Below are 15138 nucleotides of genomic sequence, written 5' to 3' on the forward strand. Positions count from 1 at the left end.
CTTCTGTCTAGCATTCTATGAAGAAATCCCGTTTCCAACGAAGGACTCAAAGAGGTCCAAATATCCACTTGCAGACTTTTCAAACAGAGTGTTTCCAAACTGTTCTATGAAAACAAAGGATAAACTCTGTGAGCTGAATGCACACATCACAAAGCAGTTTCTGAGAATGATTCTGTCTAGTTTTTATATGAAGATATTTCCCTTTCTACCATTGGCCTCAAATCGCTTGAAATCTTCAATTGCAAATTCCACAAAAAGAGAGTTTCAAAGCTGCTCTGTCCAAAGAAAGGTTGAATTCTGTGAGTTGAATACACACAACACAGAGAAGTTACTGGGAATTCTTCTGTCTAGCATTACATGAAGAAATCCCGTTTCCAACGAAGGCCTCAAAGAGGTCCAAATATCCACTTGCAGACTTTACAAAGAGAGTGTTTCCAAACTGTTCTATGAAAAGAAAGGTTAAACTCTGTGAGGTGAACGCACACATCACAAAGCAGTTTCTGCGAATGATTCTGTCTAGTTTTTATACGAAGATGTTTTCTTTTCCACCATTGGCCTCAAATCGCCTGAAATCTCCAGTTGCAAATTCCACAAAAAGAGAGTTTCAAATCTGCTCTGTCCAAAGAAAGGTTCAACTCTGTGAGTTGAATACACACAACACAGAGAAGTTACTGGGAATTCTTCTGTCTAGCATTACATGAAGAAATCCCGTTTCCAACGAAGGCCTCAAAGAGGTCCAAATATCCACTTGCAGACTTTACAAACAGAGTGTTTCCAAACTGCTCTATGAAAAGAAAGGTTAAACTCTGTGAGCTGAACGCACATATCACAATGTAGTTTCTGAGAATGATTCTGTCTAGTTTTTATACGAAGATATTTCCTTTTCTACCAATGGCCTCAAATCGCTTGAAATCTCCAGTTGCAAATTCCACAAAAAGAGTGTTTCAAATCTACTCTGTCTAAAGGATGATTCAACTCTGTGAGTTGAATACACACAACACAAAGAATTTACAGAGAATTCTTCTGTCTAGCATTATATGAAGAAATCCCGTTTCCAACGAAGGCCTCAAAGAGGTCCAAATATCCACTTGCAGACTTTACAAACAGGGTGTTTCCAAACTGTTCTATGAAAAGAAAGGTTAAACTCTGTGAGGTGAACGCACGCATCACAAAGCAGTTTCTGACAATGATTCTGTCTAGTTTTTATACGAAGATGTTTTCTTTTCCACCATTGGCCTCAAATCGCCTGAAATCTCCAGTTGCAAATTTGACAAAAAGAGAGTTTCAAATCTGCTCTGTCCAAAGAAAGGTTCAATTCTGTGAGTTGAATACACACAACACAGAGAAGTTACTGGGAATTCTTCAGTCTAGCATTACATGAAAAAATCCCGTTTCCAACGAAGTCCTCAAAGAGGTCCAAATATCCACTTGCAGACTTTACAAACAGAGTGTTCCCAAACTGTTCTATGAAAAGAAAGGTTAAACTCTGTGAGGTGAACGCACATATCACAATGCAGTTTCTGAGAATGATTCTGTCTAGTTTTTATACGAAGATGTTTTCTTTTCCATCATTGGCCTCAAATCGCCTGAAATCTCCAGTTGCAAATTCCACAAAAAGAGAGTTTCAAATCTGCTCGGTTCAAAGAAAGGTTCAACTCTGTGAGTTGAATACACACAACACAGAGAAGTTACTGGGAATTCTTCTGTCTAGCATTACATGAAGAAATCCCGTTTCCAACGAAGGCCTCAAAGAGGTCCAAATATCCACTTGCAGACTTTACAAAGAGAGTGTTTCCAAACTGCTCTATGAAAAGAAAGGTTAAACTCTGTGAGCTGAACGCACATATCACAATGTAGTTCCTGAGAATGATTCTGTCTAGTTTTTATACGAAGATATTTCCTTTTCTACCAATGGCCTCAAATCGCTTGAAATCTCCAGTTGCAAATTCCACAAAAAGAGAGTTTCAAATCTGCTCTGTCCAAAGGAAGGTTCAACTCTGTGAGTTGAATACACACAACACAAAGAACTTACTGGGAATTCTTCTGTCTAGCATTCTATGAAGAAATCCCGTTTCCAACGAAGGACTCAAAGAGGTCCAAATATCCACTTGCAGACTTTACAAACAGAGTGTTTCCAAACTGCTCTATGAAAAGAAAGGTTAAACTCTGTGAGCTGAACGCACATATCACAATGCAGTTTCTGAGAATGATTCTGTCTAGTTTTTATATGAAGATATTTGCTTTTCTACCAATGGCCTCAAATCGCTTGAAATCTCCAATTGCAAATTCCACAAAAAGAATGTTTCAAATCTACACTGTCTAAAGGATGGTTTAATTCTGTGAGGTGAATACACACAACACAAAGAAGTTACTGAGAATTCTTCTGTCTAGCATTCTATGAAGAAATCCCGTTTCCAACGAAGGACTCAAAGAGGTCCAAATATCCACTTGCAGACTTTTCAAACAGAGTGTTTCCAAACTGTTCTATGAAAACAAAGGATAAACTCTGTGAGCTGAATGCACACATCACAAAGCAGTTTCTGAGAATGATTCTGTCTAGTTTTTATATGAAGATATTTCCTTTTCTACCATTGGCCTCAAATCGTTGAAATCTTCAATTGCAAATTCCACAAAAAGAGAGTTTCAAATCTGCTCTGTCCAAAGAAAGGTTCAACTCTGTGAGTTGAATACACACAACACAGAGAAGTTACTGGGAATTCTTCTGTCTAGCATTACATGAAGAAATCCCGTTTCCAACGAAGGCCTCAAAGAGGTCCAAATATCCACTTGCAGACTTTACAAAGAGAGTGTTTCCAAACTGCTCTATGAAAAGAAAGCTTAAACTCTGTGAGCTGAACGCACATATCACAATGTAGTTTCTGAGAATGATTCTGTCTAGTTTTTATACGAAGATATTTCCTTTTCTACCAATGGCCTCAAATCGCTTGAAATCTCCAGTTGCAAATTCCACAAAAAGAGTGTTTCAAATCTACTCTGTCTAAAGGATGATTCAACTCTGTGAGTTGAATACACACAACACAAACAATTTACAGAGAATTCTTCTGTCTAGCATTATATGAAGAAATCCCGTTTCCAACGAAGGCCTCAAAGAGGTCCAAATATCCACTTGCAGACTTTACAAACAGGGTGTTTCCAAACTGTTCTATGAAAAGAAAGGTTAAACTCTGTGAGGTGAACGCACACATCACAAAGCAGTTTCTGACAATGATTCTGTCTAGTTTTTATACGAAGATGTTTTCTTTTCCACCATTGGCCTCAAATCGCCTGAAATCTCCAGTTGCAAATTTGACAAAAAGAGAGTTTCAAATCTGCTCTGTCCAAAGAAAGGTTCAAGTCTGTGAGTTGAATACACACAACACAGAGAAGTTACTGGGAATTCTTCTGTCTAGCATTACATGAAGAAATCCCGTTTCCAACGAAGGCCTCAAAGAGGTCCAAATATCCACTTGCAGACTTTACAAACAGAGTGTTTCCAAACTGTTCTATGAAAAGAAAGGTTAAACTCTGTGAGGTGAACGCACATATCACAATGCAGTTTCTGAGAATGATTCTGTCTAGTTTTTATACGAAGATGTTTTCTTTTCCATCATTGGCCTCAAACCGCCTGAAATCTCCAGTTGCAAATTCCACAAAAAGAGAGTTTCAAATCTGCTCCTTCCAAAGAAAGGTTCAACTCTGTGAGTTGAATACACACAACACAGAGAAGTTACTGGGAATTCTTCTGTCTAGCATTACATGAAGAAATCCCGTTTCCAACGAAGGCCTCAAAGAGGTCCAAATATCCACTTGCAGACTTTACAAAGAGAGTGTTTCCAAACTGCTCTATGAAAAGAAAGGTTAAACTCTGTGAGCTGAACGCACATATCACAATGTAGTTCCTGAGAATGATTCTGTCTAGTTTTTATACGAAGATATTTCCTTTTCTACCAATGGCCTCAAATCGCTTGAAATCTCCAGTTGCAAATTCCACAAAAAGAGAGTTTCAAATCTGCTCTGTCCAAAGGAAGGTTCAACTCTGTGAGTTGAATACACACAACACAAAGAACTTACTGGGAATTCTTCTGTCTAGCATTCTATGAAGAAATCCCGTTTCCAACGAAGGCCTCAAAGAGGTCCAAATATCCACTTGCAGACTTTACAAAGAGAGTGTTTCCAAACTGCTCTATGAAAAGAAAGGTTAAACTCTGTGAGCTGAACGCACATATCACAATGTAGTTTCTGAGAATGATTCTGTCTAGTTTTTATACGAAGATATTTCCTTTTCTACCAACGGCCTCAAATCGCTTGAAATCTCCACATGCAAATTCCACAAAAAGAGTGTTTCAAATCTACTCTCTCTAAAGGATGATTCAACTCTGTGAGTTGAATACACACAACACAAAGAATTTACAGAGAATTCTTCTGTCTAGCATTATATGAAGAAATCCCGTTTCCAACGAAGGCCTCAAAGAGGTCCAAATATCCACTTGCAGACTTTACAAACAGAGTGTTTCCCAACTGTTCTATGAAAAGAAAGGTTAAACTCTGTGAGCTGAATGCACACATCACAAAGTAGTTTCTGAGAATGATTCTGTCTGGTTTTTATATGAAGATATTTCTTTTTCTACCTTGGGCCTCAAATCGCTTGAAATATCCAATTGCAAATTCCAAAAAAAAAAAGAGTGTTTCAAATCTACACTGTCTAAAGGATGGTTTAATTCTGTGAGTTGAATACACACAACACAAAGAATTTACAGAGAATTCTTCTGTCTAGCATTCTATGAAGAAATCCCGTTTCCAACGAAGGCCTCAAAGAGGTCCAAATATCCACTTGCAGAATTTACAAACAGAGTGTTTCCAAACTGCTCTACGAAAACAAAGGATTAACTCTGTGAGCTGAATGCACACATCACAAAGCAGTTTCTGAGAATGATTCTGTCTAGTTTTTATATGAAGATATTTCCTTTTCTACCATTGGCCTCAAATCGCTTGAAATCTTCAATTGCAAATTGTACAAAAAGAGTGTGTCAAATCTACTCTGTCTAAAGGATGATTCAACTCTGTGAGTTGAATACACACAACACAAAGAATTTACAGAGAATTCTTCTGTCTAGCATTATATGAAGAAATCCCGTTTCCAACGAAGGCCTCAAAGAGGTCCAAATATCCACTTGCAGACTTTACAAACAGAGTGTTTCCCAACTGTTCTATGAAAAGAAAGGTTAAACTCTGTGAGCTGAACGCACACATCACAAAGCAGTTTCTGAGAATGATTCTGTCTAGTTTTTATACGAAGATGTTTTCTTTTCCACCATTGGCCTCAAATCGCCTGAAATCTCCAGTTGCAAATTCCACAAAAAGAGAGTTTCAAATCTCCTCTGTCCAAAGGAAGGTTCAACTCTGTGAGTTGAATACACACAACACAAAGAACTTACTGGGAATTCTTCTGTCTAGCATTCTATGAAGAAATCCCGTTTCCAACGAAGGCCTCAAAGAGGTCCAAATATCCACTTGCAGACTTTACAAACAGAGTGTTTCCAAACTGCTCTATGAAAAGAAAGGTTAAACTCTGTGAGCTGAACGCACATATCACAATGCAGTTTCTGAGAATGATTCTGTCTAGTTTTTATATGAAGATATTTGCTTTTCTACCAATGGCCTCAAATCGCTTGAAATCTCCAATTGCAAATTCCACAAAAAGAGTGTTTCAAATCTGCTCTGTCCAAAGGAAGGTTCAACTCTGTGAGTTGAATACACACAACACAAAGAAGTTATTGGGAATTCTTCTGTCTAGCATTCTATGAAGAAATCCCGTTTCCAACGAAGGCCTCAAAGAGATCCAAATATCTACTTGCAGACTTTACAAACAGAGTGTTTCCAAACTGCTCTATGAAAAGAAAGGTTAAACTCTGTGAGCTGAACGCACATATCACAATGCAGTTTCTGAGAATGATTCTGTCTAGTTTTTATATGAAGATATTTGCTTTTCTACCAATGGCCTCAAATCGCTTGAAATCTCCAATTGCAAATTCCACAAAAAGAGTGTTTCAAATCTACACTGTCTAAAGGATGGTTTAATTCTGTGAGGTGAATACACACAACACAAAGAAGTTACTGAGAATTCTTCTGTCTAGCATTCTATGAAGAAATCCCGTTTCCAACGAAGGCCTCAAAGAGGTCCAAATATACACTTGCAGACTTTTCAAAGAGAGTGTTTCCAAACTGTTCTATGAAAACAAAGGATAAACTCTGTGAGCTGAATGCACACATCACAAAGCAGTTTCTGAGAATGATTCTGTCTAGTTTTTATATGAAGATATTTCCTTTTCTACCATTGGCCTCAAATCGCTTGAAATCTTCAATTGCAAATTCCACAAAAAGAGAGTTTCAAATCTGCTCTGTCCAAAGAAAGGTTGAACTCTGTGAGTTGAATACACACAACACAGAGAAGTTACTGGGAATTCTTCTGTCTAGCATTACATGAAGAAATCCCGTTTCCAACGAAGGCCTCAAAGAGGTCCAAATATCCACTTGCAGACTTTACAAAGAGAGTGTTTCCAAACTGTTCTATGAAAAGAAAGGTTAAACTCTGTGAGGTGAACGCACACATCACAAAGCAGTTTCTGCGAATGATTCTGTCTAGTTTTTATACGAAGATGTTTTCTTTTCCACCATTGGCCTCAAATCGCCTGAAATCTCCAGTTGCAAATTCCACAAAAAGAGAGTTTCAAATCTGCTCTGTCCAAAGAAAGGTTCAACTCTGTGAGTTGAATACACACAACACAGAGAAGTTACTGGGAATTCTTCTGTCTAGCATTAAATGAAGAAATCCCGTTTCCAACGAAGGCCTCAAAGAGGTCCAAATATCCACTTGCAGACTTTACAAACAGGGTGTTTCCAAACTGTTCTATGAAAAGAAAGGTTAAACTCTGTGAGGTGAACGCACACATCACAAAGCAGTTTCTGAGAATGATTCTGTCTAGATTTTATACGAAGATATTTTCTTTTCCACCATTGGCCTCAAATCGCCTGAAATCTCCAGTTGCAAATTCCACAAAAAGAGAGTTTCAAATCTGCTCTGTCCAAAGAAAGGTTCAATTCTGTGAGTTGAATACACACAACACAGAGAAGTTACTGGGAATTCTTCTGTCTAGCATTATATGAAGAAATCCCGTTTCCAACGAAGGCCTCAAAGAGGTCCAAATATCCACTTGCAGACTTTACAAACAGAGTGTTTCCAAACTGTTTTTGAAAAGAAAGGTTAAACTCTGTGAGGTGAACGCACATATCACAATGGAGTTTCTGAGAATGATTCTGTCTAGTTTTTATACGAAGATGTTTTCTTTTCCACCATTGGCCTCAAATCGCCTGAAATCTCCAGTTGCAAATTCCACAAAAAGAGAGTTTCAAATCTGCTCTGTCCAAAGAAAGGTTCAACTCTGTGAGTTGAATACACACAACACAGAGAAGTTACTGGGAATTCTTCTGTCTAGCATTACATGAAGAAATCCCGTTTCCAACGAAGGCCTCAAAGAGGTCCAAATATCCACTTGCAGACTTTACAAAGAGAGTGTTTCCAAACTGCTCTATGAAAAGAAAGGTTAAACTCTGTGAGCTGAACGCACATATCACAATGTAGTTTCTGAGAATGATTCTGTCTAGTTTTTATACGAAGATATTTCCTTTTCTACCAAGGGCCTCAAATCGCTTGAAATCTCCAGTTGCAAATTCCACAAAAAGAGTGTTTCAAATCTACTCTGTCTAAAGGATGATTCAACTCTGTGAGTTGAATACACACAACACAAAGAATTTACAGAGAATTCTTCTGTCTAGCATTATATGAAGAAATCCCGTTTCCAACGAAGGCCTCAAAGAGGTCCAAATATCCACTTGCAGACTTTACAAACAGGGTGTTTCCAAACTGTTCTATGAAAAGAAAGGTTAAACTCTGTGAGGTGAACGCACACATCACAAAGCAGTTTCTGACAATGATTCTGTCTAGTTTTTATACGAAGATGTTTTCTTTTCCACCATTGGCCTCAAATCGCCTGAAATCTCCAGTTGCAAATTTGACAAAAAGAGAGTTTCAAATCTGCTCTGTCCAAAGAAAGGTTCAATTCTGTGAGTTGAATACACACAACACAGAGAAGTTACTGGGAATTCTTCAGTCTAGCATTACATGAAAAAATCCCGTTTCCAACGAAGTCCTCAAAGAGGTCCAAATATCCACTTGCAGACTTTACAAACAGAGTGTTTCCAAACTGTTCTATGAAAAGAAAGGTTAAACTCTGTGAGGTGAACGCACATATCACAATGCAGTTTCTGAGAATGATTCTGTCTAGTTTTTATACGAAGATGTTTTCTTTTCCATCATTGGCCTCAAATCGCCTGAAATCTCCAGTTGCAAATTCCACAAAAAGAGAGTTTCAAATCTGCTCGGTTCAAAGAAAGGTTCAACTCTGTGAGTTGAATACACACAACACAGAGAAGTTACTGGGAATTCTTCTGTCTAGCATTACATGAAGAAATCCCGTTTCCAACGAAGGCCTCAAAGAGGTCCAAATATCCACTTGCAGACTTTACAAAGAGAGTGTTTCCAAACTGCTCTATGAAAAGAAAGGTTAAACTCTGTGAGCTGAACGCACATATCACAATGTAGTTCCTGAGAATGATTCTGTCTAGTTTTTATACGAAGATATTTCCTTTTCTACCAATGGCCTCAAATCGCTTGAAATCTCCAGTTGCAAATTCCACAAAAAGAGAGTTTCAAATCTGCTCTGTCCAAAGGAAGGTTCAACTCTGTGAGTTGAATACACACAACACAAAGAACTTACTGGGAATTCTTCTGTCTAGCATTCTATGAAGAAATCCCGTTTCCAACGAAGGACTCAAAGAGGTCCAAATATCCACTTGCAGACTTTACAAACAGAGTGTTTCCAAACTGCTCTATGAAAAGAAAGGTTAAACTCTGTGAGCTGAACGCACATATCACAATGCAGTTTCTGAGAATGATTCTGTCTAGTTTTTATATGAAGATATTTGCTTTTCTACCAATGGCCTCAAATCGCTTGAAATCTCCAATTGCAAATTCCACAAAAAGAATGTTTCAAATCTACACTGTCTAAAGGATGGTTTAATTCTGTGAGGTGAATACACACAACACAAAGAAGTTACTGAGAATTCTTCTGTCTAGCATTCTATGAAGAAATCCCGTTTCCAACGAAGGACTCAAAGAGGTCCAAATATCCACTTGCAGACTTTTCAAACAGAGTGTTTCCAAACTGTTCTATGAAAACAAAGGATAAACTCTGTGAGCTGAATGCACACATCACAAAGCAGTTTCTGAGAATGATTCTGTCTAGTTTTTATATGAAGATATTTCCTTTTCTACCATTGGCCTCAAATCGTTAAAATCTTCAATTGCAAATTCCACAAAAAGAGAGTTTCAAATCTGCTCTGTCCAAAGAAAGGTTGAACTCTGTGAGTTGAATACACACAACACAGAGAAGTTACTGGGAATTCTTCTGTCTAGCATTACATGAAGAAATCCCGTTTCCAACGAAGGCCTCAAAGAGGTCCAAATATCCACTTGCAGACTTTACAAAGAGAGTGTTTCCAAACTGCTCTATGAAAAGAAAGGTTAAACTCTGTGAGCTGAACGCACATATCACAATGTAGTTTCTGAGAATGATTCTGTCTAGTTTTTATACGAAGATATTTCCTTTTCTACCAACGGCCTCAAATCGCTTGAAATCTCCACATGCAAATTCCACAAAAAGAGTGTTTCAAATCTACTCTCTCTAAAGGATGATTCAACTCTGTGAGTTGAATACACACAACACAAAGAATTTACAGAGAATTCTTCTGTCTAGCATTATATGAAGAAATCCCGTTTCCAACGAAGGCCTCAAAGAGGTCCAAATATCCACTTGCAGACTTTACAAACAGAGTGTTTCCCAACTGTTCTATGAAAAGAAAGGTTAAACTCTGTGAGCTGAATGCACACATCACAAAGTAGTTTCTGAGAATGATTCTGTCTGGTTTTTATATGAAGATATTTCTTTTTCTACCATGGGCCTCAAATCGCTTGAAATCTCCAATTGCAAATTCCACAAAAAGAGTGTTTCAAATCTACTCTGTCTAAAGGATGATTCAACTCTGTGAGTTGAATACACACAACACAAATAATTTACAGAGAATTCTTCTGTCTAGCATTCTATGAAGAAATCCCGTTTCCAACGAAGGCCTCAAAGAGGTCCAAATATCCACTTGCAGACTTTACAAACAGGGTGTTTCCAAACTGTTCTATGAAAAGAAAGGTTAAACTCTGTGAGGTGAACGCACACATCACAAAGCAGTTTCTGAGAATGATTCTGTCTAGATTTTATACGAAGATATTTTCTTTTCCACCATTGGCCTCAAATCGCCTGAAATCTCCAGTTGCAAATTCCACAAAAAGAGAGTTTCAAATCTGCTCTGTCCAAAGAAAGGTTCAATTCTGTGAGTTGAATACACACAACACAGAGAAGTTACTGGGAATTCTTCTGTCTAGCATTATATGAAGAAATCCCGTTTCCAACGAAGGCCTCAAAGAGGTCCAAATATCCACTTGCAGACTTTACAAACAGAGTGTTTCCAAACTGCTCTATGAAAAGAAAGGTTAAACTCTGTGAGCTGAACGCACATATCACAATGTAGTTTCTGAGAATGATTCTGTCTAGTTTTTATACGAAGATATTTCCTTTTCTACCAATGGCCTCAAATCGCTTGAAATCTCCAGTTGCAAATTCCACAAAAAGAGTGTTTCAAATCTACTCTGTCTAAAGGATGATTCAACTCTGTGAGTTGAATACACACAACACAAAAAATTTACAGAGAATTCTTCTGTCTAGCATTATATGAAGAAATCCCGTTTCCAACGAAGGCCTCAAAGAGGTCCAAATATCCACTTGCAGACTTTACAAACAGGGTGTTTCCAAACTGTTCTATGAAAAGAAAGGTTAAACTCTGTGAGGTGAACGCACGCATCACAAAGCAGTTTCTGACAATGATTCTGTCTAGTTTTTATACGAAGATGTTTTCTTTTCCACCATTGGCCTCAAATCACCTGAAATCTCCAGTTGCAAATTTGACAAAAAGAGAGTTTCAAATCTGCTCTGTCCAAAGAAAGGTTCAATTCTGTGAGTTGAATACACACAACACAGAGAAGTTACTGGGAATTCTTCAGTCTAGCATTACATGAAAAAATCCCGTTTCCAACGAAGTCCTCAAAGAGGTCCAAATATCCACTTGCAGACTTTACAAACAGAGTGTTCCCAAACTGTTCTATGAAAAGAAAGGTTAAACTCTGTGAGGTGAACGCACATATCACAATGCAGTTTCTGAGAATGATTCTGTCTAGTTTTTATACGAAGATGTTTTCTTTTCCATCATTGGCCTCAAATCGCCTGAAATCTCCAGTTGCAAATTCCACAAAAAGAGAGTTTCAAATCTGCTCTGTCCAAAGAAAGGTTCAATTCTGTGAGTTGAATACACACAACACAGAGAAGTTACTGGGAATTCTTCTGTCTAGCATTATATGAAGAAATCCCGTTTCCAACGAAGGCCTCAAAGAGGTCCAAATATCCACTTGCAGACTTTACAAACAGAGTGTTTCCAAACTGTTTTTGAAAAGAAAGGTTAAACTCTGTGAGGTGAACGCACATATCACAATGGAGTTTCTGAGAATGATTCTGTCTAGTTTTTATACGAAGATGTTTTCTTTTCCACCATTGGCCTCAAATCGCCTGAAATCTCCAGTTGCAAATTCCACAAAAAGAGAGTTTCAAATCTGCTCTGTCCAAAGAAAGGTTCAACTCTGTGAGTTGAATACACACAACACAGAGAAGTTACTGGGAATTCTTCTGTCTAGCATTACATGAAGAAATCCCGTTTCCAACGAAGGCCTCAAAGAGGTCCAAATATCCACTTGCAGACTTTACAAAGAGAGTGTTTCCAAACTGCTCTATGAAAAGAAAGGTTAAACTCTGTGAGCTGAACGCACATATCACAATGTAGTTTCTGAGAATGATTCTGTCTAGTTTTTATACGAAGATATTTCCTTTTCTACCAATGGCCTCAAATCGCTTGAAATCTCCAGTTGCAAATTCCACAAAAAGAGTGTTTCAAATCTACTCTGTCTAAAGGATGATTCAACTCTGTGAGTTGAATACACACAACACAAAGAATTTACAGAGAATTCTTCTGTCTAGCATTATATGAAGAAATCCCGTTTCCAACGAAGGCCTCAAAGAGGTCCAAATATCCACTTGCAGACTTTACAAACAGGGTGTTTCCAAACTGTTCTATGAAAAGAAAGGTTAAACTCTGTGAGGTGAACGCACGCATCACAAAGCAGTTTCTGACAATGATTCTGTCTAGTTTTTATACGAAGATGTTTTCTTTTCCACCATTGGCCTCAAATCGCCTGAAATCTCCAGTTGCAAATTTGACAAAAAGAGAGTTTCAAATCTGCTCTGTCCAAAGAAAGGTTCAATTCTGTGAGTTGAATACACACAACACAGAGAAGTTACTGGGAATTCTTCAGTCTAGCATTACATGAAAAAATCCCGTTTCCAACGAAGTCCTCAAAGAGGTCCAAATATCCACTTGCAGACTTTACAAACAGAGTGTTCCCAAACTGTTCTATGAAAAGAAAGGTTAAACTCTGTGAGGTGAACGCACATATCACAATGCAGTTTCTGAGAATGATTCTGTCTAGTTTTTATACGAAGATGTTTTCTTTTCCATCATTGGCCTCAAATCGCCTGAAATCTCCAGTTGCAAATTCCACAAAAAGAGAGTTTCAAATCTGCTCGGTTCAAAGAAAGGTTCAACTCTGTGAGTTGAATACACACAACACAGAGAAGTTACTGGGAATTCTTCTGTCTAGCATTACATGAAGAAATCCCGTTTCCAACGAAGGCCTCAAAGAGGTCCAAATATCCACTTGCAGACTTTACAAAGAGAGTGTTTCCAAACTGTTCTATGAAAAGAAAGGTTAAACTCTGTGAGCTGAACGCACATATCACAATGTAGTTCCTGAGAATGATTCTGTCTAGTTTTTATACGAAGATATTTCCTTTTCTACCAATGGCCTCAAATCGCTTGAAATCTCCAGTTGCAAATTCCACAAAAAGAGAGTTTCAAATCTGCTCTGTCCAAAGGAAGGTTCAACTCTGTGAGTTGAATACACACAACACAAAGAACTTACTGGGAATTCTTCTGTCTAGCATTCTATGAAGAAATCCCGTTTCCAACGAAGGACTCAAAGAGGTCCAAATATCCACTTGCAGACTTTACAAACAGAGTGTTTCCAAACTGCTCTATGAAAAGAAAGGTTAAACTCTGTGAGCTGAACGCACATATCACAATGCAGTTTCTGAGAATGATTCTGTCTAGTTTTTATATGAAGATATTTGCTTTTCTACCAATGGCCTCAAATCGCTTGAAATCTCCAATTGCAAATTCCACAAAAAGAATGTTTCAAATCTACACTGTCTAAAGGATGGTTTAATTCTGTGAGGTGAATACACACAACACAAAGAAGTTACTGAGAATTCTTCTGTCTAGCATTCTATGAAGAAATCCCGTTTCCAACGAAGGACTCAAAGAGGTCCAAATATCCACTTGCAGACTTTTCAAACAGAGTGTTTCCAAACTGTTCTATGAAAACAAAGGATAAACTCTGTGAGCTGAATGCACACATCACAAAGCAGTTTCTGAGAATGATTCTGTCTAGTTTTTATATGAAGATATTTCCTTTTCTACCATTGGCCTCAAATCGTTGAAATCTTCAATTGCAAATTCCACAAAAAGAGAGTTTCAAATCTGCTCTGTCCAAAGAAAGGTTGAACTCTGTGAGTTGAATACACACAACACAGAGAAGTTACTGGGAATTCTTCTGTCTAGCATTACATGAAGAAATCCCGTTTCCAACGAAGGCCTCAAAGAGGTCCAAATATCCACTTGCAGACTTTACAAACAGAGTGTTTCCAAACTGCTCTATGAAAAGAAAGGTTAAACTCTGTGAGCTGAACGCACATATCACAATGTAGTTTCTGAGAATGATTCTGTCTAGTTTTTATACGAAGATATTTCCTTTTCTACCAACGGCCTCAAATCGCTTGAAATCTCCAGTTGCAAATTCCACAAAAAGAGTGTTTCAAATCTACTCTGTCTAAAGGATGATTCAACTCTGTGAGTTGAATACACACAACACAAAGAATTTACAGAGAATTCTTCTGTCTAGCATTATATGAAGAAATCCCGTTTCCAACGAAGGCCTCAAAGAGGTCCAAATATCCACTTGCAGACTTTACAAACAGGGTGTTTCCAAACTGTTCTATGAAAAGAAAGGTTAAACTCTGTGAGGTGAACGCACGCATCACAAAGCAGTTTCTGACAATGATTCTGTCTAGTTTTTATACGAAGATGTTTTCTTTTCCACCATTGGCCTCAAATCACCTGAAATCTCCAGTTGCAAATTTGACAAAAAGAGAGTTTCAAATCTGCTCTGTCCAAAGAAAGGTTCAATTCTGTGAGTTGAATACACACAACACAGAGAAGTTACTGGGAATTCTTCAGTCTAGCATTACATGAAAAAATCCCGTTTCCAACGAAGTCCTCAAAGAGGTCCAAATATCCACTTGCAGACTTTACAAACAGAGTGTTCCCAAACTGTTCTATGAAAAGAAAGGTTAAACTCTGTGAGGTGAACGCACATATCACAATGCAGTTTCTGAGAATGATTCTGTCTAGTTTTTATACGAAGATGTTTTCTTTTCCATCATTGGCCTCAAATCGCCTGAAATCTCCAGTTGCAAATTCCACAAAAAGAGAGTTTCAAATCTGCTCTGTCCAAAGAAAGGTTCAATTCTGTGAGTTGAATACACACAACACAGAGAAGTTACTGGGAATTCTTCTGTCTAGCATTATATGAAGAAATCCCGTTTCCAACGAAGGCCTCAAAGAGGTCCAAATATCCACTTGCAGACTTTACAAACAGAGTGTTTCCAAACTGTTTTTGAAAAGAAAGGTTAAACTCTGTGAGGTGAACGCACATATCACAATGGAGTTTCTGAGAATGATTCTGTCTAG

Source organism: Pan troglodytes, chromosome 17 (assembly GCF_028858775.2).
Source record: "Pan troglodytes isolate AG18354 chromosome 17, NHGRI_mPanTro3-v2.0_pri, whole genome shotgun sequence".
Taxonomy (NCBI): domain Eukaryota; kingdom Metazoa; phylum Chordata; class Mammalia; order Primates; family Hominidae; genus Pan; species Pan troglodytes.